The following is a 27,659-nucleotide window of genomic DNA, read 5'->3' on the forward strand; positions in this document are numbered from 1 at the left end:
GTCTCTGAAGGAATTCAAAAACAGGTATGAAACTAACTTCTTCTTGAGGTCTCTTTGTTTCACCTGAGCACAGAATAAGGTCTCCCTCTCAGCTGTGACCTACCATGATCTAAATCTGACCTTAAAAAGCAAAGGAAGACAGGAAAGGAATGGGAAGAGGGACCACAGCAAGACAAAGGTTAAGGAATCTATTTCCTGATATGCTGGTACACAGGAACGATACATAATAAAAATCTAAGAGAATACTTTAAATTCCTATTCAACAAAAATTCCATGTGATAAGCAAACTTGGTATTACAGTTTAACTGGCAGGGTTTTTTTTCTTCAGTTCAGTTCAGTTCAGTCGCTCAGTCGTATCCAACTCTTTGCGACCCCATGAATCACAGCACGCCAGGCCTCCCTGTCCACCACCAACACCCGGAGTTCACTCAGACTCATGTCCATCGAGTCAGTGATGCCATCCAGCTATCTCATCCTCTGTCATCCCCTTTTCCTCCTGCCCCCAGTCCCTCCCAGCATCAGAGTCTTTTCCAATGAGTCAACTTTTCACAGGAGGTGGCCAAAGGACTGGAGTTTCAGCTTTAGCATCATTCCTTCCAAAGAGCACCCAGGACTGATCTCCTTTAGAATGGACTGGTTGGATCTCCTTGCAGTCCAAGGGACTCTCAAGAGTCTTCTCCAACACCACAGTTTAAAATAATGCATGTATAAACCTGACAATTTTCTCTTAGTTGCAATCCAATTTCATTGCATGCTTAGTCACTCAGTTGTGTCTGACAATTTGCCCATGGACTGTAGCCCTCCAGGCTTCCTGCTCATGGGATTTTTCAGGCAAGAATACTGGAGTGGGTAGCCATTCCCTTCTCCAGGGGATCTTGCTGACCCAAGGACTGAACCAGGGTCTCCTGCATTGCATGCAGATTCTTTACCATCTGAGCCACCAATTTCATTAGAAGCACCCAGAAGATCATCAGCTTCAGATCCCGTCCACACTTACACTTAAGCACTGCCTTCTGATGTCTGGATTAAACTGAAGCTCCAGAAATGAGAATTCCCCCTCCTCAGGCCTTGGACATAGATGAACTCAGATAACCCAGTCACTGGCTCAGCACTAGCCAAGCAAAAATTATTCTTCAAATAACTTGGCTCTCAAGTTATTTCACTGGTACAAGGCCTGACATAATCTGGATCACCCATTTAGAATAACAAATTCTAGAGAAAGTGTCTTGTGACCTTAACTGAGACATTTCTGGTCAGGGTTTTAGGAGAACAGAGGAGGGCTCACCACCCATCAAGGAGAAATTGAAGACAGCAACGATTATTGTTTGCACAATAAATAGAAAAGACATAGAAACCTTCCTTTTTAAAAACAAGCTATCTGGGGACTTCTTTTAAAAACAGGTCCAGTGGTGAAGGCTTTGTCTTCCAATGGAGGGGGTGCAGGTTCAATCCCTGGTTGGGGAGCTAAGATCCCATGTGCCTTGCAGCCAAAACACCAAAACATAAAACAGAAGCAACAATTCCCTGATGGTACAGTGGATAAGAATCTGCCCGCCAATGCAGGAGACACGGGTTCCATCCCTGGTCCAGAAGGATCCCACGTGCATTGGAGCAGCTCGGCCAGTGCACCATAGCCACTGAGCCTGCATTCTGGAGCCCAGGAGCTGTAACTACTGAACCCATGTTTCACAGCATGAGAGGTCACTGCAGTGAGAAGCCCTGTGCATCACTGCTGGAGAACGGCCCCCTGCTCACTGCCACCCGAGTGGAGGCTGTGCAGCAATGAAGACCCAGCACAGCCAAAAATCAAATCAATATTTTTAAAAAATCTGCTCTACATAGAAACCATTAGAAATGGGGTCCCCCACCCCTGCCCTGCCCACTTGCCTGGATGTCAACTTCAGTTCCTCCCTTCCCCTCAGACTATACCTCATCAATCACCAGGTCTTGCTGATGCTTCCTCCTTAGTATTTCTTACATTTAGCTGCCTTTTTCTGTCCACGTTGCCCCTGGTATATTTATGTCAGTAGAGCGATAGTGTAGATTACTGGTCAAGACAATGGGTTTCGAAATTAGGCACACCAGGGTTGGAAACCCAGCTCCTGAGTCATCATCTGTGTGTGCCCTTGAGCAAACTGCTTACCCGGTTTACACCTCAAGTTTGCCACATATAAAACAAAGATAACAGTAATCTCATAAAGCTGTTGAGGGTATTAAACAAGATAACATTCATAAAGTATTTTGATAATGATGCTGCTAAGTCACATCAGTCGTGTCTGACTCTGTGCGACCCCACAGACAACAGCCCACCAGGCTCCTCTGTCCCTGGGATTCTCCAGGCAAGAATACTGGAGTGGGTTGCCACTTCCTTCTCCATTGTCTGAAAGGTAACCAAAGGTAATTAAACCCAGAAGCAAGCTGAGAAAAAAAGAAAAAAAACCAAACCCTAAAAAAACCCAGAACTACTTCAATTACTCCTTTTTGAGCTAGTATTCCCATGCTGGTTCCAAGGGCGGGGAGAATTTCCTGCCAGCCAAATGTACATCTTTGTTATAGATAAAGTTAGTTTTAACTCTTGGAGACTCTCACCCCCTTTTCACTAGATGATTATAGTCAGGAAACCTACAGCAGAGTAAATCTTTCCCTTTTCTCTAGGAAAATAATTTGCACATCATGCCCAGGAAAGTCCAATGGTCTGTTTCAGACTTTTTCAACAGAATTGTCGTAAGTGAAATTCTTACCCAGCACCATCTTTTCTGGCAATATATAAGCCACGTCTGACTATTCTCTTAAGTTTCCTTTTCTTATGGTTCTACTCTGTCTAGAACAAAAATATTTCAGCTCCTCCAAGTTTCTATTCCCTCTTTTCCTGAGTTTATATAGAAGGAGTGAAGAGAATCTGTGGAAAAGAAGTTTCATTTCAAAAACAATGTGCCAAAACTTTCCCTTAGGAGAGTTTCTCTTCTTTCTCAGTCAAGTGGACTGACGGGACACTATTTCATGGAGCTTCTCCAGTTAACTTAAAATACTTGGAAGCAATATGCACAGTATTAATATTCTTCAGGCTCTGATGCCCATCTTATGGCTCACAATGGTAAATTATTTGCCAGGAATTAAACATAAATAAATTCAGTAGGTAAAGAGGTGAAATTTGGCCCTTTGGGGCCCTAAAAGTCAAAGATAATAATTACAAAAGCAGTAAGAAGTGCTGAAATCCATTGTGACATTTGTTCTTCTGAATATATAATTTACAAATAAGTTACAAATTATATAGTGGTATTTCATATAAAATACACACATCCATTCTACTCATGTATAGTTGAACAGCAGTAAGAATAAAGAGATAGACCACGCATATGAAAATGTCCCTATTTTGTTACAAGCATTTCTAAGTAATGCAAATAAACTCTCCCAATAAGGGTAAACTGAGAGGAATTCTCTTGACAGATAGTAATGTAAATTAATTCCACTGACCACAGGGGTTTCTTTTGCATAGCCCTAGTTTCAGCTTGATCAGCTGACTTCATGAGCAGGCATTAACTACAAATTTATAATATTTTTTTCTACACTTATTAACCCCACATTGGCAGAGGATTTCTTTCTCAGGCATAGTCCCAGCTTCATAACCATAATCCCGTGTTATTTCTGTTCTTGCTTTCACATACCTGTCGCTGAAGTATTTTGATAATACTTGGCCATAAAGGATATCTTCAGATCTAGAATTAATCTCTCCCCTGGACTACTGAAACAGCCTTCTAATTGGCCTCCCTGCATGCACATTTACTTGTCTACCTAACTTTCCACATTATTACCAATGTGAGTTTTCTAGAATCTGATTGTCACTCCCTACTTAAAAATCCTTCTATGGATCCTACTGCCTTCAGGATAAAGTCCAAGCTTCCTAGTGGTACACAAGACCCTTTATTATCTGACCGCTGCTAACCTTCTCAACTTCAGTTCCCATCATTTACTCCAGGGACCACTCTCTGCAGAACTAGACATGAGCAGGATCAGACTGTGAAGCCATTAAGATTTTATCCTATCAGTATTGACAAAAGCCCTCCAGGAGAATATAATCATAATTGCATAAATACAACCTCAAAGCAAAACCCCTAAGTGTCAATGATCTCATCAACTAACATTGATTTTTTTTTTTTTGGTTAGAGTTATTCCTATGCATGTTGATATTATTATAAACAATCTCTCTTTATATAAATTTCCCAATTGGTTTGGCACAATACAAAATAAAAATCACGTCGGAAGCGGTAACATAAAATTCGACCAACTTACAAGATACACACACGCATGCCCCCATGGGTAGCATTTCTCTGACTATAATATGGACAATATGATTTCCCTCACTTTCCTATATCAAATTTTTTCTTAATATTTATTTTTAAGTGTATAACTTTCTAAATTTTTTCAAAAGAAAAATGCTTGAAGAATTTAAAAGAATATTAAAATTTTAATCCTAATGTAATTTTAATTCTAACCCAATAGTTACAATAATAGTGTTAATAGTAGCTAATGCTTGTGTATGTTGTTGTTGTTGCTGAGAGGCTGAATTTCCAAGTCTTGATGGGGAAATAAGGTATTGCTATGAATTCTGGGACACACCCATTTAAGAGCATAGGAGCTCTTTCCTGTTTTCACAATGAGCTGAAAACTGCCAATGCCTGCTCTAAGCAAATCCTTCCCTGTGCTAGCTGGCGAAGTTGGGTTAAGTCTTCATTTTCCACTTAATGTGTTTGGAGATGGCCTCCTTTCTCTGATACAGTCATGTGACGAGCGATCTTTTACATAAGGTTCTGAAAATGGATAGATGATACAATCATATTAAAAGCCCCTCCAGCAGCTTAAGGAACAAATACAAATTCATACATCCTGATTCTGACCCAGGAAAGTTCTTTACCAATGTCATACATACCCTTTCTCTAGAGAGATATTGATTTCACCTGCATTTAGAAGAGTTCTCTGATTTTCTAAAGATATCATTCTCAACTGAGACTTTTCTAATGAAATGGATGTTTTCATTTTTCCAATCAACCTTTACATGAACAATTTCTGATAAAATACAGCCAATTAGTAAATAAACATATGAAAAAGCGTTAACAGTGGCAACCAAGGAAAAACAAATGACAGTAACATTCACTTTTTCCTAATGAGTGACAAGCTAAATTGGAAAGCAATTTGGTACATTAAAGTAAAATGTTAAAATACTTTGACCTCTCCTAGGATTTTATCCCATAATAGTAATCCAAAATAATGGAAAAGTTATTTGCACAATGATGTTTGGTGTCCATCCAGCATATAGTAAAATTAAAAGCCACATAAATGACTAAGTATAAGGAAATATTCATTCAATGGAAGAATATTAAACCGTAACTAAAATTTTTATGAGTGGATAAGATTTTCAAATGTTGATCATCAGTGTTCTTGTAGTTGAATGACAATGACGGTTTATTTTAAAAGACTATGCAATGACATGGGAAATGGTTATGACACATTAAATAAGAATACAAGGTTAAAAGTTATATTGAGAGAAAAAAAAGTTATATTGAGCTATGACTGCAATCCATTCACTTTTACAGCAAACACATAACCTAGCCATATATAACCAGTTAACTGTTGAGTTAACATTCGAAATACAGTAGCCATTTCAATGTTGCTAAAATCCATTATTCTTTTTTTTAAATGTTTTTTATTGTGGCAAAAGTCACACAATATAAAACATACTATTCTAACCATAGTTAACTGTACCGTTTACTGGCACTAAGTACATTCATGTTGCTGCTCAACTCTCATCACCATCCATCTCCCTAATGTTAAGTCCTGCCCTCAAGGCCACAGAAGTGGAACCTGGAACCAAGGTCACCTCTGAACCTGACTGAGCCCTTTTGTGCATGCGTGCTAAGTCACTTCAGTCGTGTCTGGCTCTTTGCGACTCTATGGTCTGTAGCACACCAACTCCTCTGTCCATAGGACAGGCAAGAATACTGAAGTAGGTTGCCATGCCCTCGTCGTGGGGATCTTCCCAACTCAGGGATTGAACATGCATCTTCTTGCGGCTCCTGCATTTCAGGCGGATTCTATACCACTGAACCACCAGGGAAGCCTGAGCCCTTTAGTGAAGGAAAAAGTGAAAGTGAAGTCGCTCAGGCATGTCCGACTCCTTGCCACCCCATGGACTGTAGCCTACCAGGTTCCTCCATCCATGGGATCTTCCAGGCAAGAGGACTAAAGTGGGTTGCCATTTCCTTCTCCAGGAGATCTTCCCAACCCAGGGACTGAACCCGGGTCTCCCTCATTGTAGGCAGATGCTTTACCATCTGAGCCACTGGGGAAGTCTCATTGCCAAAAGCCCCTCTGATCATCACTAACAAGCTTCAGTTCAGTTCAGTTCAGTCACTCAGTCGTGTCCGACTCTTTGCAACCCCATGAATCACAGCACGCCAGGCCTCCCTGTCCATCACCAACTCCCGGAGTTCACTCAGACTCATGTCCATCAAGTTGGTGATGCCATCCAGCCATCTCATCCTCCGCTGTCCCCTTCTCCTCCTGCCCCCAATCCCTCCCAGCATCAGGGTCTTTTCCGATGAGTCAACTCTTCACATGATGTGGGCAAAGTATTGGAGTTTCAGCCTCAGAATCAGTCCTTCCAATGAACACCCAGGACTAATCTCCTTTAGGATGGACTGGTTGCTGAGTCCCAATTAGGCTAAGGTGCCCATTCCAGTAAACACTCTATTGTGCCCCAATCAATCACCTAACACCAACCTTCCAGGAGTAATTTTCTTTGTCTTGAGGTTATAAAAATTGGCTATTTACCCCCCAAAACTGTCCACTCAGGAGGTCAGCCCACTGTGCTCCCAGTGTCCACATTATCTCTGCTCTTTGTTCTGAATAAGCTTACTACCTTCTGAAATGCTCTGTGTCTGGAAATTCTTTTCCAATCCATGCTCGGAATGCGTCAACACCTAATTTTTTACCTTCCTAAATGGAAACCCTGTCCTCATTAAACATCAACTCCCTATTCCCCTCCCCTACCCCACTCCCACCCTCTTGTCTGGCATCTACCAGTATACTTTCTGACTCCACGAATTTGACTATTTTAGGTATCTGCTGTAAGTGGAATCAAACAGGATTAGCCTGCACCTAATGCATATTGAAAAGCATTTTTAAATTTTATATATATATTTATTTTTGGCTGCACTGCATCTTTGTTGCTGCATGCAGGTTTTCTCTAGTTGCTTCAACTGGGGGTTTCTCTCTAGTTTCAATGTGAGGGTTTCCCATTGCGGTGGCTTCTCTTGCTGCAGTCCATGGGCTCTAGACACATGGTCTTCAGTAGTTGTGGCACATGGGCTTAGTTTCTCTGAAGCATGTGGGATTTTCCTGGACCAGGAATTGAACTCATGTCTGCTGCAATGGCAGGGGGATTCTTAACCACTGGACCACTAGGGAAGTCCCTGGAATGCATTTTAATATATGTCCTACAAACAGATATTACCATTTTCCCCTCTATGCTATAAGTAGGTTCTCATTAGTTATTTTATATATACTAGTATATACATGTTTTTAAAGAAAACTGGTTTAAATTCACCATTCAAAAAACAAAGATCATGGCATCCAGTCCCATCACTTCATGGCAAATTTGTTGTTCAGTCTCTCAGTCATGTCCGATTCTTTGCAACCCCATGCATTAGCAGCATGCCAGGCTTCCTTGATCTTCACAATCTCCAGCAGTTTGCTCAAACTCATGTACACTGAGTCAATGATGGCATCCAACCATGTCATCCTCTGTCATCCCCTTCTCTTCCTGGCTTCTCTTTCCCAGCATCAGGGTCTTTTCCAATGAGTCAGCTCTTTGCATCAGGTGGCCAAAGTATTGGAGTTTCAGCATCAGTCCTTCCAATGAATATTAAGGACTGATCTCCTTTAGGATGGACTGGTTCGATCTTCTTGCTGTCCAAGGGACTCTCAAGAGTCTTCTCCAACACCACAGTTCAAAAGCATCAATTCTTTGGCGCTCACCCTTCTTTATAGTCCAACTCTCTCATCCATACATGACTACTAGAAAAACCATAGCTTTGACTATATTGTTGGCAAAGCAATGTCTCTGCTTTTCAATATGCTGTTTAGGTTTGTCATAGCTTTTCTTCCAAGGAGCAAGCGTCTTTTAATTTCATGTTTGCAGTCACTGTCCATAGTGATTTTGTAACCCAAGAAAATAAAGTCTGTCACTATTTACATTGTTTCCCTGTGTATTTGCCATGAAGTAATGGGACTGGATGCCATGATCTTCATTCTTTGAATCTGAGTTTTAAGCCAGCTTTTTCACTCTCGTCTTTCAGCCTCATCAAGAGGCTCTTTAGCTCCTCTTCACTTTCTGCCATAAGGGTGGTGTCATCTGCATATCTGAGGTTATTGATATTTCTCCCGGCAATCTTGATTCCAGCTTATGCTTCATCCAGCCCAGCATTTTCACATGATGTACTCTGCATATAAGTTAAATAAGCAGGGTGACAACATACAGCCTTGACGTACTCCTTTCCCAATTTTGAACCAATCTGTTGATCAATGTCTGGTTCTAACTGTTACATGGCAAATAGATGGGGAAAAAATGCAAACAGTGACCAAAGAAGCTCCTAAGCACTTCCCAAAGCCAAACTTGCACCAAAAAAAAGTAAAAAAGGTCATGGTCACAGGTGATCTGCTGCCTGTTTGATCCACTACAGCTTTCTGAATCCTGGCAAAACCACTATATCTGAGAAATATGCTCAGTAAATCAATGAGATGCGCCAAGACGGCAATGCCTGCAGCAGACATTGGTCAATAGAAAGGACGCAATTCTTCTCCACAATAATGCCTGACCGCACATTGCACAACCAATGCTTCAAAAGTTGAACGAATTGGTCTACGAAATTTTGCCTCATCTGCCATATTCACCTGACCTCTCGCCAACCAACTACCACTTCTTAAGCATCTTGACAACTTTTTGCAGGAAAAATGCTTCCACAACCAGTAGGAGGCAGAAAATGCTTCCAAGATTTCATTGAATCCCAAAGCGTGGATTTTTATGCTAAATAAACAAAGCTATTTCTCACTGGCAAAAATGTGTTGATTTTAATGGTTTCTATTTTGATTAATAAACATGTGTTTGAGCCTAGTTATAATGATTTAGAATTCTTGGTCCATAACTGCAATTACTTTTGTACCAACCTAGTAGTTCTCCAACCAGGGATGGAACCCAGGCCCCTGAAGTGGAAGTTCAGAGTCTTAACTAACCACTGGACTGCTGGGGCATTCCTTGCTCTAATCTTTATTATTCCCTTCCTTTCAATAACTTTAGTTTTAGTTTGTTCATTTTCTAATTCCTTAAATTGTAAAGTTAGGTTGTTCACTGGAGATCACTCTTTTCTTACTGTAGACATTTATAGTTATAAACTTCTCCTTAGCACCGCTTTCACTATATCTGATAAGTTTTTTCTTCTAATGTTAAAGATTAAGGTATGACTGACATAAGTTTTGACATGTGTTTTTGTTTTCACTCGTCTCTAAATATTTTCTAATTTCTCTTGTGATTTCTTCTTTGATCCACTGATTGTTTGAGTGTGTTAATTTCCACAAATCTGAGAATCTTCCCATTTCACTTGTTACTGATTTGTAACTTCATCCTGCTGTGTCAAAGAAGATACTTCGTATGAAATTTCAAATCCCCTGAGACTGCATCTGTGGCCTAACATACACTCTGTCCTGGAAAATGACCCACATGCCCTTGAGAAGAATGTTATCCTGCTGTTGTTGGAAAGAGCATGCTGTATATGTTGTTAGATCTAGTTGGTTGATTGTGTTTTGTCTTCTTTTTCCCCCATCTTGTCTGGTTATTCTTACTGTGACTTTAATTCCAAGACAGTTAGCTTTTATTTCAGTTCTTGCCAGCCCACATTCATGCCTATAATTGGCAATACAGTTTTATACCAATTCTTATCTAACCATAAACAGAATCACAAGGAGCAAGATAATTTCTAAGACTACAGTCTATTTTTGGTCTTGCCTAATCATGTGTTTCTTCTGTTTCAAGAACCCTCTTCGCTTAATACTAGAGTTCCCAGGCACATTATTATCATCCATTTAATCTTAATTATGTGTGTCCTCAGAGCCTGCTCACCACTGTCCCTTGGACTGTTCTCCTTTGCATCTTGAGACTCTATTCTAATTCAATCTTGAATTTGATAAAATATTTTTCTTAGGTGGCATTCATGTGTGGTAGTTTTTCTGAATCCTTGTATGTTTGAAAATGTTTTCCTTTGAAACAAACCCACAGGTATAGAGAACAAACTAGTGGTTACCAGTGGGAAAAGGATGGAGGGCCAATACAGGGATGGGAGATCAAGAGGTACAAACTACTGGGTGTAAGATAAGCTACAAGAATGTATTGTACAACACAGGGAAAGTAGCCAAAATTTTGTAATAACTGTAAATGGAGTATAACCTTCAAACTTGTATAAATACACTTATGGAGGAGAAACAACTAAATTTTTTTTAAAAGAAGTAAAAATGTGTTGTTTTGTTTTTGTACTGCCAGATGGATCCTGTCCTTGCTGGATTTAGTTAGGATTATTTCATCACAGAGCCTGTTTCCCTCAATAGTCTGTAGACATTCAACTATTTTTCTCTTTAATTGTTATAAAAGAAATATCCAGGGCTTCCCTGGAAGTACAGTAGCTAAGAATCTGCTTGGACATGCAGGGAACATGAGTTCAATCCCTGGTCTGGAAGATTCCACGTGCCTCGGAGCACCTAAGCTAATGCACCGCAACTACTGAGCCCGTGTGCCATAATTACTGAAACCTGCATCTAGAGCCTGTGCTCACAACCAGGGAGACCACAGCAATGAGAAGCCTCTGCACAAAAAGCATCTCCCTGCTCACCACGGCTCGACAACGGCTGAGTGCAGCAACGAAGACCCGGTGCATCTCCCTGCTCACCACGGCTCGACAAAGGCTGAGTGCAGCAACGAAGACCGAGTGCAACCAAAAGAATAATAACTATTATAAAATAAAAGGAAAAGAAATATCCAACGTAAGTCAGAGTCTTTTTTCCTTCTGTAGGTAACCTGATCTTTTTAGAAGAGTTTGTAAGATTTTTTTCCTCTTGATCCTTAAAATTTAGTGTCTTTTTGCCTTTGAAAAAAAAATCATGCCTAAGATTAGCTGAGCGCTTTGTATCTAGAGGCTCCCTTTTCTTAAAATCCAGGAGGTTTTCATCTAAAATCTCTCTTTTCCATTTGATTATCTATACTCATACACATTTTTCACATATAGGCCAAAGGACCGGAATTTGTCTGGGTGTTTCAATGGCCAAGTAAGCCCACATTCAACTGGACAAAGCTGTATTTTTCTATTTGTGCTTAAGTATGACTTCTCTATTTTCCTTTTCTACACTCTGTAATTCCTATTATTAGCATGTTCAAGCTTCCCAGTCCTATCATTTGAGTCAGCCATGATTTTTCACTCATTTCAATTTCTTTGTATTTTTACTCTGCATCATGAGCATTTTTTAATTTACGCATCAATCAGAATGTTAAATCAGTTCTCATCTCTGATCATAGTTCTTAATTAATTTGCCAATTTTTTTTTGTTTGTTTGCTTGCCTTTTTTTTTTTTTTTTTTTTTTGCACGGCTTATGGAATCTTTGTTCCCCAACTAGTGATTGAACCCAGGCCACCACAGTGAAAGCACTGAGTCCTAACCACTCGACCACCAGGGGATTCCTGACAAGTTTTTTAATTTAGAAATTATGTCTTGCAGTGCAGGAAAATCTTTGTTGAAGTTTAGTTGTATCACCCTTAGAGTTCTTACTGTACGTTTGTTTCAATTTATCACTCATGGGCTCCACCTCAAGAGGACCCTCTGTTGTGATCGCTCAGCTTTGTCTCTCGCCTCTAAGATACTGTCCCCTTTGAATGGACAACAATTCATGTGTGAGCTGGAGATTCCCTTGTAGGTCTGACAATCCAGCAAAAGGTGAAAGTCATGCAAGTTTGTGTTCTGAAAAGCCAATAACAAACTGGCTGGCAAGAATGACCAGTCCTTTGCTTTCTGGCCTTCTCGGGTATAAGTTAAGACTACTGTTCATCTCTCAGCTGAACTTACAGGTACCACCCACCTTCCAAGATTGCCAGCAAGATCAGACTTCCCCCAAAGACCACACATAGCAGGAAATAGAGCAAATTAAAAGCTCAATCACTCTCACTTAAAAATTTAACATCATGAGTGAAAGGCTTCATTAAACAAAATTAGAATAAACAATATATACTGAAGAAAGATTTGTAATATATGTTAGAATATAGATACCATTAGCACATAAATAAAGCACCCAAGTCAACGGAAATAGCTCTATATCCCACTTTTTAGATGAGTGTTCCTTAATTCAACAAATAAGACATACAAATGACCAATAAAACATGGAAACATTCAGATTCACTAGTAAAGAAGTATAGACATAAGCAACAAGGTATCATTTTTCACCCATTAAACTGGCTCTTCTTTTCTTTGGGATAATAGCAATGTTGGCAAAGGTGGAGTGAGAAGGATGCTCTCATGTTGGCAGAAGTATATACATATTGATACATTTGGGCGGAAGCTATTTGGAAGCAATTTTATGTATAAGAAACCTTAAAGTATGCACACCCTTTGTAGTTAGTGTTGCTTTTGCTTGTCTGGCAACCACACCTTAATTTTCTTTGAGGAAATACAGACCTGGTAGGATTTTCAATCAGTCCCCTGTGCTCCCTTGCTCAAGAGGAAGGCACATAAGCCAAGCTAAGTCCACCAGATTCTCTTTCCTAGGAATCTGAATCTTGAGACGACGATGATGACTGCTAATAGTAGAAGTAACATCTACTGAATTCTCACTCTGTTCTAGGCACTATATTGTGCGTTTTATAGCCATAGAGTTGTAAATAACTCTATGAGTGAGGTACAATTGCTATGTCTATTTTACAGATGGGACTAATAATACTAATTATATTATTAGTATAATAATTAGTATAATAGTACTACTGCTAATATTATTATTGCTAATAAGATTACTATTACTATGATATTACTACTACTATTAATATTACTATTAATATTATGAGTAGTTACTAATAATATTCACCAAGACCAATAATCACTGAAGACATCTTAAAGATACTGTATTCATTATCTACTGCTGCAAAACAAATTACACCAAAACTCACTGGCTTAAAATGACAACCATTAACCTTGAAGTTAACATAAGTCATGAATTCAAGTGGTCCTTAGCTGATGCTTCCTGCTCAGGGTCTCTCAGGATGGCAGTCAAAATGTCAACCAAAGCTTCAGTCATATGAAAGCTTGACTGGAACTGAGGAATTGCTCCCATGATGGTCCACTGACAAGGCTGTTGGCAGGAAGGACCCCACCACCCAGGGCCTCTCCATGGGGCTGCTAGATAGCCCTCAAGACATGGCAGCTGCGGGCTTCCCCCAGATCAAGTGATCAATGAGAAATCAAGGGGCAAGGCACAGTGTTTTCTATGGCCTAGATTCAGAAGTCACAGGCCATTATTTCTGCCATATTTTACTCATTAGATGTAAATTGCTAAGTACAGCCGACTTGATATAAGACAGGATTGGGCTCCACTTTTTGAAAGAAGGAGTATCAAAAAAATTTGCATGCATCTTTTAAAACTGCCACAGATACCATTCATTAGTTCTGCTGCATAGATCAACAGATCTTCCCTGGGTCCCATTCACTCTATGGCTTGTTCAGTCTTTAGTTTCTTTGAATTACATTCCTTGAAAATATTCCCTCACTTTTGTCTTAGTTACTCAAGCCATTTCTGTTGCTTTCTACAATAGCCTTCTTTAAAATACAAAAAAAACTGGGATTTCTCCAACAGTCCAGTGGTTAAGACTTTGCCTTCCAATACAGGGAGTGCAGATTCGATCCCTGGTTGGGGATCTAAGATCCCACATGCCTCACAGCCAAAAAAAAAAAAACAATATAAATAACAGAAGCAATATTGTAACAAATTCAATGATGACTTGAAAAAATGGTCCATATTTTTTTAAATCTTTAAAATAAAAAACAAACAACTCTCACCCAGTCTTCCTGGGTGAGAACTCCCACTGAAGTTCTACCTGCCTTAGCCTGGGTCCCCTACAAATCAGACTATGAAGCAAAGTTTACCTGATCAGTCTTTCCTTGGAAGTATAATCCCAGGCAGCAAAAGTGAGGGGAAAAAAAGCAGGGGAGAAAAGAAAGCATATACAAGGCGGTATATTACAAAAGCAGCCACACTTTCCCCAGCAAAAACAGGCGACTGCTCAGTCACGTGGAATACCTTACCAGCAGGTTGTTGAGAACACCACATCCTGAAACAGGAAGGAGGAGGCATTGATCTGCTGTCTCTCATTATTCGAGGTGTGTCCCATGGAACACTTATTGTCCCACGGAACATTATGAACTTATTGTGGTGGTCATTTCATAACACATAAAAATATTGAATACTATGTGGTACCCCTGAAACTAAAATAACCTTGTAAATGAATTATATTTCAAGTTTTTTCAAAAGACAATGGTTAGATGAGCTATCCCCAAATGATTTACATAAGGTTAGCAAACCAAGATCCAGTCTCCAGTTAAAGCTGCAGTTGATCCTGAGGCTATCTGATAGCCATCATCATTCATTGGATTTCTTTCACTTTCAACTAGTACTTTGGTCTAGGTTGCTTGCCTAGAGGGGTGACCCAGAGCTTCATCCTTAGAGGGTGTTAGTCTGCAGTTGCTGTGCCTTTTTCAGGTCTTGGATGCTGCAGCTGACCATTAATGGTTATCACTGGGCATTGAATCACCGAGAAATGTCCCATGATTCTCCTGAGTTCCAGATATATTGCTTTCTAGCCTTATTGTGTAGTAGCAACCCCAAGTCCTAATGCTAATCAAGTCAATTACCACTGCTTCTTTGGTAACCTCTTTCTTTACTGCTGGTCCATTGGCATGAGGAGCTAAAACTGCTAAGTGGGGACCACAACTTCAAATACAATGAAATTTTTACTCTGTCCCCTGGAGGAACTGTTTTCCTCCCCTGCTTTTTTTTCAGAAATGGTAAATACAGATTTTCATAATCAGGTCACTAGGATTGATAATGAGAGAGCCAGTCCAACTTATACCCATGGACCTGCATATTTTAAGGATGCAGGTCCATGATGCATGTTAAGGATGCAGCAATATATTGATTCAGCACATATACCACATGTAAAGAACAGCACTATAACCCTATAAGGTATTTTCCCTAAGCTGGTGCCTTGGCTGAACTTTTACTCAGTTGTTTCACTGTTACATCAGACCAACTACTCCTAGGTGATGGGTTATATTTACCAATGAATCATGTGGTGATGAGTTTATTGCCTACTTTCCTTACTATAAAACAGGGCTCTTAACCTGAGGCAGTATGTAAGAGATGAGCATGCTGTGAGACATCAGATAATAGTACTGGTGAAGATTATGCAATCAGAGAATGCAAATCTATCAGATCATCCATTTTAGCAAAAAGAAATCGCTGCCTCCTCCAAGATATAAGATATCCAATGTGGTCAATCAGCCGTCAGGTAGGTGGCAGGTCTCTCTGGAGAGTGATGCCATATCAAGGGCTCTGCATCACTCTCCGAGGCTAGAAATACAAGCATTAAGTCAACCTTGTTGAGAAGAAGTCAATGTAGTTGAGCCCACACAAAACTTTCATCCATGCCACCATGGTCAACATCTTTGGGCTCACCTGGCAAATTCTAGGATGGCCAAGGAGAGAGGCAAGGGTGGAGGGGATGTGGCGGGAGTGGTGGTGATGGTGGTTTTTAAGTCTCTTCTGAAGTGGATGCTCTCTGGAAGACATTAATGTAAGACATAGAGGTCTGCATGCTTTATGCTCACCCCAGATGTACATCCACATAACTCTTCCCCAAAACTTTTGGTCTTATTCCTTCTTAGCCATTGATTAATTGACCAAGTCATGGTTCATGGCCCAGAAATTAGCATGTGAAGCTATCTTGGGCTACACCTCTATAGGAAATCATAGCCAAGTGTATCACTTTTAGCTCTATCCACTGAGAGCATTCGCCTTCACTCTTTTGTCTTTCAGGACCATCCCTGAAAGGTCTGTAAACAGGAGCAGTCCTTTTCTAGCATGCACCAGCAAATCACACTGAACCATCAGTGAACCAGCCCAAATCTTTTCATCTGCCATCAGTTGGTCATAGGGACCCCTTCATGATGCCATAGAATAAGCTGCATTGGTGGGTGATGTGAGAGTCTGGGGCACCTGTCTTTGTAATTTATTCATGACTCCTAAATAATTATTTTCATCAGACTTGCTGTGTCCACTCTGTCTTATGACTCAATGGATATGTAATGATCCAGTGAAATCAGTTCGTGATAGGCAGCTATAATCACACAGTCTCTTGATGTCCTGTGGTTAAACATTGTCTCTACCAAAGCCCAGTAGCAGGCCAGGAAATATTTTTCAAACTGAGAGTGTCTCTCCAGCACAGAAGTCATAGCCCTGCTTTAAAACCTAGAAATCTGCACAAGACTGTCCACTGGAATTTAGCAGTCTGCACAGTGTCCTCACCATAGACATAGACACCGTGGGCACTATCATATCTGCTGGTCAAATGGCTGACACACCAGAACGGCTGGCATCACAGCCTAGATCAGCTGCCAACCCTCTTTTCCATGATCCTCGTCAAACCAGTGGAGAAGGAAATGGCAACCCACTCGAGTATTCTTGCCTGGAAAATCCCATGGACAGAGGAGCCTTGTGGGCTACAGTCCATAGCGTTGCAAAGAGTCAGGCATGACTGAGCTCAAGCACGAGTCAAAACTGGAAATCTCCTGAGTCACCTGATAAAGGTCAAAGCAACATTCCCAAGTGTGATAAATGCTATTAATATCATCAAAATACAGCCAAGTGTTGTGCCCCTTTCTCAGCGGTGAGAGGTATGAGGAGCAACAATTTGTCCTTTCCCTTAGAAGGAATGTCTTCTCTAGGACAGGGGGTGGCCAAAACTGTCCACAGGCCAAATATGATCCTCCTCCTATTTTTGTAAATAAAGTTCTACTTGGAACACAGCCACATCCATTTGTTTTCCTATTGTTTATGGCTGACTTCACACCATAGTGGCAAAATTGAGTATGGCGATAGGTACCTTATGTCCTGCAAGGGTTAAAATATTTATTAACCATCCCCTTAAAAATAAAATTAGCCAACTCCTGCTCTAAGACAAGAGGGTCCCTAAAATACTTCACCAAGTAGCAGACCCCTGAAACTTCATGAAGTTTATCTCCCATCTAGAGGGTATCTAGAATTCTTGACATTTCCTGCTCATGGGTCTATGAGTAGAAGGCCACTAATACAGTGAACGGGGTGCTGTATTCCCCCGTTCTGGTGCTCAGTGGTAGAGAATTCACTTGCAAACGCAGGAGACTTAGGTTCGATCCCTAAGGTCAGGAAGATCCCCTGGAGAAGGAAGTGGCAACCCACTCCAGTATTCCTGCCTGGGAAATCCCATGGACAGAGGAGTTGGTGGGCTACATTCCATGGGGTCACAAAGGAGTTGGACATAATTTAGAGACTCAACAACAACAGTAACAACAATATAGTGAACATCATGATACTCTGCAAAATTCCTGCAGACTATATACTAAGTCAGAGAAAAGCAGAGCCAATTACCTTGGCCCAGAGGCAAAAGAGTGAACCTGTGCCTCTGTCTTTGCCATGAGTGCATGTCTGTATTCAGTAGCAGCCTATGACTGGGAACTATATTTCCTGGAATCCCCTTTCCTATATGGTTCCAGGTTAGAATTTGCCAAATAAGAGAATTCACACAAGATTTGGAAGGTATAGGCAAAGTAGAAACCATTATTCTCTAGTGATTGCAGCCAAACACATGACTAGAAAAGAGTGTCACAAAAGCTTCACATAAACTCTTGAGAACTGCCCCCTTTGCCATTGTAGACCGAGAGGACTGGAGCTTCCCCGAGGTTCCTGAGACTGGCAGCGGTTCCCAGGCAAGCTTTTGAGAACCATGCACTGCTTGAAGAAGAGATCTGGTGTGTAAGCTTCTCTGACCTTCAGCAACAGTTTCCTTGATTTCCACTCCCCCCGCTCGATGGGCTCTTTCCACAGTTGGGTAAGCCCCTAATTCTGTATTATAGCCTTTATTCCCAGAATACATAGAATTGCTTCTATCTTCCTAACTAAACTCTGAAAGTCTTTAATGCTGCAAATAGTTCTGGAATTTGTTTTCCAATCTGTTTGGATGCAAAAGTAGTAGTGACCTCATTGATATTGGAAAAGGGGACACTACTTGTCCTTGGCACGCAGTTACTTAAATGATCACCTGTAAGGTATTCAGTTTTTTACATCAAGTATGATGTTAACTGTGGGGACATTTTTGTAGCTGGCCCTTGTCTGATTAGGGAAGTCCCTGTCTATTTCTGGCTTTTTGAGTGATTTTATCATGAAAAGGTATAAGGTTTTGAAATGTGCTTTTTTTTTTTCCTATTTCTATTTAGATGATTATGTACTATTTGTCCATTATTCTACTAATGTTGTGTATTACATAAATTTCGGGGTATTAAACCCACTTTCCATCCCTGGGATAAACTTCACTTGGCCATGTTGTATAAGCCTTTTTAAATGTAGCCAAATACAACTTGGTACTATTCTGTTCAGGATTTTTTGCATTTATATTCATTGAGGATGTTGTCCTGAGGTTTTCTGTTTTTGTGATGTCTTCTGTGTGGCTCTGATATAAGAGTAATACTGCCTCATAGAATGAGATGGAAAGTGTTCCATCCTCTCTTATTTTTTGAGAGATTTTGTGAAAATTTGGTAAATATTCTCCATTAAATGATAGAATTTACCAGTGGGAAAAAATATCACCCGTAATTGGCTACAGTCAATGGCCTATAGAAGGCAAAGCTCTGGAAGACCGAGTAGCTATAGTAACAGGGTATTACAGAATATTCCCTCCAAGGTGAAGCATGTGGTTGCGTCAGGCACCTTCAGTCACAAAGAAAGAAGTGCATCTCTGCATTTGGCAGGCAGCTGGACAGGCTGATTAGCCCACAAGGCTGCCACAGGGAGGCTGTGTGGCATCTCTCAAAGTTCTTAGGCTTCAAACAAGTCCAAGTGGATCCTGAGCCTGTCTCCTCGTATGTAAAACGATCATAAAAAACTTCTTCATAAGGCTATGGTGACTATACAATGAGCTAACGTGTGAGAAAGCCCTTTCAAGCACTCATCCTTGGGTGTGGCCCCCACCACTTTGCAATCTGATGCCAGTCCAATGCCAAAACTTTCATCAACCCAGAATAAAAGCTGCCCCACAAGGATGGCAACAATTCTAATTTTTTCTAGTGTGTGTAGATACAGAAGTGCCTATGAAACACTAATGCAGAGTTTAAAGAAGAAGAATGCAACACCCTCCTAACTAGCACTCAAGTCAGAAAGAGAATGTGGCCACTTACCTGCAAAATGACACCAGATGAGAGGCAGATGCAGGCAGAAATCAACGAAGCTTCCACCCAGTGGCCTCAGTGGAACAGCCTCGCATTCAGTGAGACTGAGTGTGCACTAACTTTCCCTGAACCTCCAAACTCTGAAAGGACGAGTTGCGGTTGTTCCAAGCTCATCCCACCCCACTTCTGAGACAGGCAAGTTGCCAACTCTCCTCCTTGTCGGGACAAGTCACATTTCGAACACCAGAGGGCAGCCACTCCCCACGGATGGTGGTGCCTGGGAAAAACAACAGCAGACCCAAGGGTGCAATGGGCCTCAGTCTCCCAGAGCCCTCCTGGTCCTCTTCCTGCTCAGGCCTGTGCCACACATCAGAATGCTGCAGTGTAAAGACCCATAGTGTTGGTAACTGGGAGACCTGGGCTTGAATCCAACTTTGCCACTTCCTATCTGTGACCTTGAACAAGTGACCTTACCTCTCCAAGTCAATTTCCTCACCTAGAAAAACAGGGCACAAAAATAGAATCTGCTTCACAGGGTTACTCTATGACAAGTGAGACTGGTGGGTCCAAATACTGTCCAAAACAGTCATTGTTCTTGGGCATCCTAACTGTTCATCTACCTACATTCTTACCAGAGTCCTGGCAGGCAGAGTGGATAAACGTGATTCTCATTTTTCAGATAAAGAAATTGAGACTTAAAGGAGCTATCTGACCTGCAGGATAATGATGGCCAGAGTCACTTGATTTTTCTCAGCCTCTCTTTCTACCATTTCGCAGTGATGGCAGCTGGCCTGAAGAGTTCAGTTCAGTTCAGTCACTCAGCCATGTCCGACTCTTTGCGATCCCACGGACTGCAGCATACCAGGCTTCCCTGTCCATCACCAACTCCCAGAGCTTACTCAAACTCGTCCATCGAGTCGGTGATGCCATCCAACCATCTCATCCCCTGTCATCCCCTTCTCCTCCTGCCTTCAATCTTTCCCAGCATCAGGGTCTTTTCAAATGAGTTAGTTCTTCCCATCAGGTGGCCAAAGTATTGGAGTTTCAGCATCAGTCCTTCCAATGAATAGTCAGGACTGATCTCCTTTAGGATGGACTGGTTGGATCTCCTTTGCTGTCCAAGAGACTCTCAAGAGTCTTCTCCAATACCACAGTTCAAAAGCATCAATTCTTTGGTGCTCAGCTTTTTTTATAGTCCAATTCTCACATCCATACATGACCACTGGAAAAGCTATAGCTTTGTCTAGATGGACCTCTGTTGGCAAAGTAATGTCTCTGCTTTTTAATATGCTGCCTAGGTTGGTCATAGCTTCCTAGGTTGGTCTTCCAAGGACCAAGAGTCTTTTAATTTCAAGGCTGCAGTCACCATCTGCAGTGATTTTGGAGCCCAAATAAATAAAGTCTATCACTGATTCCATTGTTTCCCCATCTATTTGCCATGTGATGGCACCAGATGCCATGAATTTTTAGTTTTCTGAATGTTGAGTTTTAAGCCAACTTTTTCACACTCCTCTTTCACATTCATCAAGAGGCTTTTTAGTTCTTCTTTGCTTTCTGCCATAAATGTGGTGTCATCTGCATATCATAGGTTATTGATATTTCTCCCAGCAATCTGGATTCCATCTTGTGCTTCACCCAGCCTGGCATTTCACATGATGTACTCTGCATTTAAGTTAAATAAGCAGGATAACAATATACAGCCTTGATGTACTCCTATCCTAATTTGGAACCAGTCTATTGTTCCATGTACAGTTCTAACTGTTGCTTCTTGAACTGCATACAGATTTCTCAAGAGACAGGTAAGGTGGTCTGTTATTCCCATCTCTTTAAGAATTTTCCAGTTTGTTGTGATCCACACAGTCAAAGGCTTTGGAGTAGTCAATAAAGCAGAAGTAGATGTTTTTCTGAAACTCTCTTGCTTTTTCTGTGATCCAATGGATGTTGGCAATTTGATCTCTGATTCCTCTGCCTTTTCTAAGTCCAGCTTGAACATCTGGAAGTCCATGATGTACTTCACGTACTGTTGAAGCCTGGCTTAGAGGATTTTGAGCATTTTTTTTGCTAGCATGTGAGACGAGTGCAATTGTGCAGTAGTTTGAACATTCTTTGGCATTGCCTTTCTTTGGGATTGAATTGAAAACTGACCTTTTCCAGTCCTGTGGCCGCTGCCGGGTTTTCAAAATGTGCTGGCATATTGAGTGCGGCACTTTCACAGCATCATCTTTTAGGATTTGAAATAGCTCAACTGGAATCCCATCACCTCCACTAGCTTTATTCGTAAGGATGCTTCCTAAGGCCCACTTGACTTCACACTCCAGGATATCTGGCTTTAGGTGAGTGATCATACCATCATGGTTATCTGGGTCATGAAGATCTTTTTTGTATAGTTCTTCTGTGTATTCTTGCCACCTCTTCTTAATATCTTCTGCTTCTGTTAGGTCCCATACCATTTCTGTCCTTTATTGTGTCCATCTTTGCATGAAATGTTCCCTTGGTATCTCTGATTTTCTTGAAGAGATCTTTAGTCTTTCCCATTCTGTTGTTTTCCTCTATTTCTTTGCATTGATCACTGAAGAAGGCTTTCTTATCTCTCCTTGCTATTCTTTGGAATTCTGCATTCAAATGGATATAGCTTTCCTCTTCTCCTTTGCCTTTCTCTTTTGCCTTTAGCTTCTCTTCTTCTCTCAGGTATTTATAAGGCCTCCTCAGACAACCATTTTGCCTTTTTGCATTTCTTTTTCTTGGGGATGGTCTTGATCACTGCCTCCTGTACAATGTCAGAACCTCCATCCATAGTTCTTCAGGCACTTTGTCTATCAGATCTAATCCCTTGAGTCTGTTTGTCATTTCCACCCTGAAGAGACTTGCTCATAAAGTCCGTTTGTGATTCTGGTATTCTGAGGTCCAGAGAGGGCAAATATATTACCCAAGACTACATGGTGAGCAGGGGGCCAATCTGGCCCGCAAGGAGCCAGTCCTGTGGGCTCCTGATCTGGTGTCCAGCTGCCAGCCCCAGATACTCTGATAAGACAGTCTCATTGTTCTGTCCTGATTGATTGTCAGAGGATCCCATCCTTCTCCTGACTTCCTGACCAGTCTATGAGCTAGAAGAGAAAAGAAGTCTTTGGACTGTAAATTACTATGGAAAATCATCCGTGACATGTTGCCAAATGAAACAATTCAGTTCAGTTCAGTTTCAGTTCCTCAGCCGTGTCCAACTCTTAGCGACCCCACGGATAGCAGGATGCCAGGCTTCGCTATTCATCACCAACTCCCAGAGTTTACTTAAACTCAAGTCCATTGAGTCAGAGATGCCATCCAACCATCTCATCTTCTGTCGTCCCCTTCTCTTTCCACCTTCAATCTTTCCCAGTGCCAGGGTCTTTTCAAATGTGTCAGTTCTTTCCATCAAGTGGCCAAAGTATTAGAGTTTCAGCTTCAACATCAGTCCTTCCAATGAATATTCAGGACTGATCTCCTTTATGATGGACTGGTTGGATCTCCTTGCTGTCCAAGGGAGTCTCAAGAGTCTTCTCCAACACCACAGTTCAAAAGCATCAATTCTTCAGTGTTCAGCTTTCTTTATAGTCCAACTCTCACATCCACACATGACTACTGGAAAAACCAAGGCCTTGACTAGATGGACTTTTGTTGGCAAAATAATGTCTCTGCTTTTTAATATGCTGTCTAGGCTGGTCATAATTTTTCTTCCAAGGAGTAAGTGTCTTTTAATTTCAAGGCTACAGTCACCATCTGCAGTGATTTTGGAGCCCAAATAAATAAAGTCTATCACTGTTTCCATTGTTTCCCCATCTATTTGCCATGAAGTGATGGCACCAGATGCCATGATCTTAGTTTTCTGAATGTTGAATTTTAAGTCAACTTTTTCACTCTCCTCTTTCACTTTCATCAAGAGGCTCTTTAGTTCTTCTTCACTTTTTGCCATAAGTGTGGTGTCATCTGCACTCAATGAAACTGTGAACCATGTCGTGGTGGAGAGTTCTGACAAGGTGTGATCCACTGGAGAAGGGAATGGCAAACCACTTCAGTATTCTTGCCTTGAGAACCCCATGAACAGTATGAAAAGGCCAAAAAAATGAAACAAGTGATCTACAAAACAGTAAGTACCTGACCCCGTGTCTATTTTTGTGTATCAACAGAGGGGAAAAGTGGACAGTCATAACATGCTATGCTGTGCTTAGTCATGTCAGACTCTTGTGACCCCATGGAGCCCGCCAGGCTCCTTGGTCCATGGGGATTCTCCAGAGAAAAATACTGGAGTGGGTTGCCATGTCCTCCTCCAGGGAATCTTCCCAATCCAGGAATTGAACCCAGGCCTCCTGCACTGCAGGCGGATTTTTTACCATCTGAGCCACCAGGGAAGCCCAAGAAGACTGGAGTGGGTACCCTATTCCTTCTCCAGGGATCTTCCTGACTCAGGAATTGAACCAGGGTCTCCTGCATTACAGGCGGATTCTTTACCCACTGAGCTACCAGGGAAGCCCAGACGGTGATAATACGCAATGGTAAATATGCTTATCTCTAGGTGGTAGAATTACAGGTAAGCTTTGTATTTTCCCTTTGTATCTTTGTGCATGTGTTTCTAGGTTTATCCAATAAGCATATTTTATTTTTGTGTGTGTGTTGTTGTTGTTGTTTAGTTGGTACATTGTGTCCACTTCTTTTGCGACCCCATGGACTGCAGCCCACTGGGCTTCTCTGTTCATGGGATTTCCCTGGCAAGGATACTGGGGTGGGTTGCCATTTCCTGCTCCAGGGATGTGTGTATTATACTATTTCAATTGCCCATTTTTAAAAATTGCTATGTGAAGAGTCAGGGATCTTGGGCTATCTTCCACGTTAATTTACTGTGGCTTTGTACAAGTCTCTTAAGCCCCAGGAGCCTCAGTTCCTCCAACTGAAACATAGGGAGGCCCCACTGCCCCTTTCACACAGAGGCCCAGGGCCTTCCTGGTCTGGTTGCCTGGTCACATGGCTCCCTCTTCTCCTCAAACAAGCTTCCAAGCAGGATGACACCTGCCTCTGTCTCCATCTCCCTCACTCTATTCATTAATCCCTCACCTCCCTGTAGCTTGGGTTTTGCCCCCTATTCTCCAGCCCACATTCTGCATTCTGGTGATGGTGGCCTCCTCACTGCCAAAACCAATAGCCTCCAAGCCTCAATCTGCCCGCCCCCGCACCCCCCCACCCTCCCCTCCCCAAACCCCTGCCTGGTCCCCCAGCATGGGGCTCTCTTGATCCGCCCTCCTCCTTGGAGCACGGTCGTCCCTCACCCTCTCGACCTAAAGCTTGCCTCAGTTTCCTCATCCCTCCCATTGCTGCTTCTCCCAGGGGTCTGCCGCGATCCGAGGTCCCCCTCTCTATCTTTGGCCTCCCTGGGATGACCTCGCCCACACCATGAGCCTATCAAGTGGCCTCCATACCATCTCCAGCCCAAACCTGGCCCCTGAGCTCCAGGTCTGATAGCAAATCCCCATGGGCCCCACCTCACCCTCCACACAGCTGGGCCCCTTCTTCCCTCCATCCCCACCCACATCCCATGAACCTCCTCCATCGTCCACTCTGAAAATAGCTTCCCAGGTGCTGGCCACTCGGTTAGAACCACAAATGCACAGCCTGGACTCTGCCTCTCCTCCTCCCTGGCCACACAGAGTTGTCCCCAGGTCTTGGTCAACTCACCTCTTAAGGACTTCTCCAACCTACCCTCCTCCCAAGCCCTGATGAAGGCCCCACCACCACTCCCACAACAGTGAAGCCATCCTCGACAGCTCGCTCACACCCACAGCTCTCCATGTGAGCTTTCTGCACACCTTCCTGCAACAGCCCAGACCCTCTGAGCACTCCACCTGGGTCCCTCACTCATTCAGAAGACATCACCATGGACCTCCATACCTCTCATCCGCAGGACACCCCTGAACGTCCCACTGGTCTCCAAGCCTTCACTCTCTTTCCCTCCAGCCTGGCCCCAAATGCAGGTTATATCATCAGTATCCTTATAGCTATTACTGAGTGTTTAGTGTGTGTCAGACACTGAGGGCTTTACCGGTACTCTCATTTATTCATGTATTCCTCACAACAACTGCCTAAGGAAAATACCTACTGTTGTTCTCTCCATTTCAAAGATGAGGAAAGTCAGGTATATAGAGTTGAAGTGACCCACTCAAGGTGGTATAGTTAACTATATCCCTTACTAAAGTCTTGGAACTGGGATTTGGATGCAGAGCCTGATCTGACTGCAGAGCACCCACCTTTAACCACTATGCTACACTGCTAATTGACCTCTTCTGCCAGAAACACCTGGAGGATAAAGTTCGCATGCCTTTGGGGACCCTCAGACACACCTTTTTCAGTCCTGTCACCTACCGTGCCCAACTAGTGCTTCCTAGCTTTCCATCCTGACTGCCCTCCTTACCTGTCCACTTCCACATTTCAACTCATGTCTTTTTGCCACTGAGTGTTGGTCTGGCTTGACCCCAACTCCAAACATCAAAGCCCTCCCATCCTTCAAGGCCATCTCCAAAGCTTCTCCCTCCATGCTAAGCAGGTCATGTTGAAAAGCAGCTATGATGGGGGACTGGCCAGCAACTGAGAGACAGGGGACCTGAAAGCCTGATCCTTGCCATTCCAGAAGGTAAGGCGGGGCGGCGGGGGTGGGGGTGGGGGGCAGGGGGAGGGGAGTGGGCTGGAGACCTCAAACCATGCCTCACTTTTTTCATGAATAAGATTGTCGGGGCGGGTGGGCCGGGGGTGGGGGGGTTTCCCTGGTGGCTCAGTGGTAAAGTATCTGCCTGCCAATGCAGCAGACATGGGTTCGACCCCTGGTCCTGGAAGAGCCCACATGCCTTCCAGCAACTATGCTATTGAGCCCATACTCTAGAGCCTGGGAACTACAACTCCTGAGACCAAGTGCTACAACTATGGAAGCCCTCTTGCCTAGAGCCTGTGCTCTGCAACAAAAGAAGCCATCAGAATATTCTTATTCAGCATATTCAGAATATTCTCATGCACCACAACTAAAGAGTAGCTCCCACTAGGTGCAACTAGAGAAAAGCCCTTGCAGCAACTGAGACCAGCACAGTCAAAAACAAATAAATAAAAGATTGCGGGGATAAGATAAGACCATCCTTGGCAGCCCACCTTGCTCTAACAGTCTGAGGCCCTATGCGTTCACGGTCCCTGGAATGGTGGTGAAGTTACCCTCTTTAAATCCCTCTAACACTCACACAATGGAGAGAATGTTAGAGCTGGGAAGGCCTTCAGAGAAAAATAATCCCACCCCTGCTCCCTCCCCCCTCCCCCACTCCAAGGGATGCTTAGGCCCAGAGAAGGGCAGAGGCCTGGCTAGCCATCTGGGGAGTGGTGGAAGGGAGGCAGCGCTCCCTGCTTAACGCAGGACCCATCTCAGCAGGTCCCCAGCCCTGCAGAGAAAGGAGGGGAGGAGCCTGGAAGGGCAAAAGCAGCTGAACCTGGCTCTGGGCCGGCTTGGCCTGCCCATCCCCAGGAGGCCTCAGTAGTTTTCCATCCCTGGCAGGCCTGTAGCCCAGGACCTGTGCTCCTGTCTCCCCTTACCCCCAACATTCCTCCGCACACTCAGGCAGCAAAGTGGCATTCAGGGCCTGATGGGGAGGGCCAGGAGGGAGGCCCACACACAAAGACTCACAGATACCAGTAAAGCCACAAACATGTAGATCCAGAAAGATAACACACATCCAGATGAGACAAAAGGATCCAGACACAAACAACACACACCGAAACAATATGCCCACCCGCCAGACACGTAGACCCGTTCTCAGAGGCACACACAGAGATATGCATCCCGCGCGCAGGCACACACAGGCACGTTCACACCCGGAGACTCCTGTGCACACTGGGCAGACACCCACCCCCCAGCCCCTGCCATGCTCCCTCCTCCCCCTGAGCCCCCACCCTGCTTGTCTAGATCAAATATCAGTTAGGGAAAGGGAGAAAAGTCCTGAGCTGCCCCAGTCCTGGGAGACAACAAGGGCTAAACAGAACCCAGAGCCCAGCCAGGCTCCCTCAGCCCAGAGAAGGCGCCAGGTTTTAATTCCAGAGAATTCACCAGAC

General features: G+C 42.9%; 1 long non-coding RNA gene across 1 annotated transcript in view; it reads right to left on the reverse strand.

Annotated features, from left to right (window-relative positions):
* LOC123334143 overlaps window positions 1-20,452 on the reverse strand; it is a 42,880-nt gene extending 22,428 nt beyond the window's left edge. The window contains exon 1 of the long non-coding RNA XR_006641227.1: window positions 19,563-20,452. This is a non-coding gene — a long non-coding RNA (uncharacterized LOC123334143). The remainder of the gene's footprint in view (window positions 1-19,562) is intronic.
* Between the last annotated feature and the right edge of the window lie 7,207 nt (window positions 20,453-27,659).

This window comes from Bubalus bubalis, chromosome 6 (assembly GCF_019923935.1).
Source record: "Bubalus bubalis isolate 160015118507 breed Murrah chromosome 6, NDDB_SH_1, whole genome shotgun sequence".
In the NCBI taxonomy this organism is placed as follows: Eukaryota; Metazoa; Chordata; class Mammalia; order Artiodactyla; family Bovidae; genus Bubalus; species Bubalus bubalis.